Here is a 2,773-nt window from a genome sequence, read left to right on the forward strand (position 1 = left end):
GAAAGCGAGAAATCCCCCCCCAGGGGGGATGGCCATGTCTCAATCCCTTCTCTTCCATTCTCCTCTCGGGATCTTGGGCACGCATGCACACGGGCCCGGCGTGAGTTTAAGCCCCCGGGTCCGGGACTTGAACAGTGGTCGACTACGTGGGAGGCCAGCGACATAGCCGTTATGCTAACTGCTGGTCCCTGCCTTTTTATTTTCTTAATGATAAAATTAAATCATAGTTTACCTAGACCTAAGAGATAAAAGAATTGCAGGGCTGGCAGGTGCCACAGTGGTTGAGGTGCTGGACTCCCACATGGCTGACCTCAGTTTAAGTCCTGAACATGGCAGCTTGCTTTTTCACTTTCTCTCTCTGGTCAAATTAAAAAAAAAAAAAAAAAATTTAAAAAAAAAAAAAAAAAAAGGAGATGCAATAAATGTGTGGAATTTATTTCAATCCTGAGGAAAACAAAAAAAACACTGCAAATGAGTATTTTTTAGACAGGAAAATTTAGACATGAACTTGGTGTTAGACCATACCAAAAAATGACTGCCATTTTATTAGATATAATTTTTTAGATTATTTATTTATTTAACTCCATTTGTTGTTGTTGTTATTATTGTTGGTATTATTATTATTTTGATGTGAGAGAGAGAGAAAGCAAAGTGAGAAAAGCAAGCTATCAGAGCCAAGACTTGAACTGCAGTCGGCCATGTGGAAATCCAGAGCCTTTAGCCACCATGCCACCTGCCATCATTTATAAAGTCTTTATCTATTAGTGATTTGTGTTGAATTATTTATGAGTGAAATAATTTAATGTCTAAAATTTGTTTTTAAAACTCTAGCTAGGGGGCCAGCAGGTGGCATAGTGGTTATGGTGCTAGACTCTCACATGTCCAACTTCAGTTCAAGTCCTGGTCCCGGTGGCTTGAAACTCCCGCCCCAGGAAATGATTTCTCACTTTCTGTCTCTCTATCTCTCTCTGTCTCTCCAACAAGCACACATACCCTATAGCAAAAATCTCTCAAAGAAACCCCCACAACAAAACGAAACTCCAGCTAGGGGGTCTGGCCCCATACAGGTGCATGTCCAAAATCCTGACAGGATGATTATGGTGTGATCATGCCCCACTCGGGTGTGAGGGGTGAATTCTCACTCTCTGGTGAACACATGTGCCCCCTGGCAATAAGAATAAAAAACAAAAACAAAACAAATAAAAACAAAAAATTGCATCTAGGCCAGGCCATTGCAATTATGCAACCGGACCTACACAGGAAGGTCCTAAGTTCATACCCAAGGACCTCCCTGTGCATGCTGGGTACCTGTGGGCAGGCCCGCAACCTGGGCTGTCTGTCTAGAGTGGACTCTGCTGTGAAGACCTGTTTGGGGCGTCTTTCTCTTTTTCTCTCTGTTTCTTGGAAAAGATAAACAAATAATATAAAAGAAATAGAAACAAAAACAAAAGAAACCTCCAGCTAAAAAGAGGAGTGTTGAGGGGTTGGCAGGTAGTGTGGTGGTGAAGGGGCTGGATACCCACATGGCCAACCATGGCTAGAATCCCAGACGCAGCGGTTTGGAAATTACACAGGGTACATGTGTCTTTGTGCGTAATCCTGATGGGGAGAATGGCGGAGAAGGGACTGTGGCACAGCCCTTCCCAATGGGGGAAGATTTCTCACTTTCTGCCTCTCCATCTCTCTCCAGAGAGTGCTTGCGCCTTATGGAAAAAAACCTTAAAAAAATTAATAAAAAAGGGGAGGCGGTTTCAGCAGGTGGCATGGTGGTTTGAGGTTCCCACATGGCCGACTGCGGTTCGAGTCCTGGACCTGGCGGCTTGCTTTCTCGCTTTCTCTTGTGCTCATCAAATTAAAAAAATAATAACAAACAGAATTAAATAAATAAATACTTTTTTAAAAAGAGAGGGGCATTAGGAGGGAGAGATAAACCATCCTGGTAAAATGTTAGTAATTGTTTTTTCTTTTTTGGGGGAGAGGTTTTTGCTATAGGGCACGTGTACTCACCAGACAGACAGAGAGAGACATAGAGACAGAAAACGAGAAATCACCCCCCCAGGGAGGATGGCCACGCCGCAATCCCTTCTCCTCCATTCTCCTCTCAGGATCTTGGGCACACACGTACACGCGCCCGGCGTGAGTTTAAGCCACCAGGTCCGGGACTCGAACCGCAGTCGACTATGCGGGAATCCAGCGACATAGCCATTACACTAACTGCTGGTCACAAATGTTAGTAACTATTGAAGCTGGTGTTGGACACATGGAGTTTAATGTACTATACTCTCTGCTTCTGTACAAATTTGAAAATACCCATAATGAAATATTTTAAATGAATGTATCTAAGTACACATACTCACTGTGTCATTTCCTTCAGTTGTTTCATAAAAAAAAGAAAGAAAGAAAGAAAGAAGAAAGAAAGAAAGAAAGAAAGAAAGAAAGAAAGAAAGAAAGAAAGAAAGGGAAAGAAAAGTCAATGTATGTTTAAAATACGTTTTTCCTCTGTGTTGATACAATTGGCGGGAACATCAAGCCTTGAAATGTTCACATTAGAGGCTGTACAGGTCCATATTTGGTATTTCTCCCATTGCAGTGTCTTACATGTAAACATTTCATCAATGACAATGTAGGCTAATCATTGTAGCCATGAAAAATATGATTTTAAAAAAGCTTAGGGCTGAGGCTGCGACTGGCGGCGGGTCCTGCTTGGGCCTCCCCGGGCCCTGCGCCCCCCCCCCCCCCCCCCCCCCACTCAACCAAAAACACAAAAAAAAAA

Source organism: Tupaia chinensis, unplaced genomic scaffold (assembly GCF_000334495.1).
Source record: "Tupaia chinensis unplaced genomic scaffold, TupChi_1.0 Scaffold000152_1, whole genome shotgun sequence".
NCBI classification, from domain to species: Eukaryota; Metazoa; Chordata; class Mammalia; order Scandentia; family Tupaiidae; genus Tupaia; species Tupaia belangeri.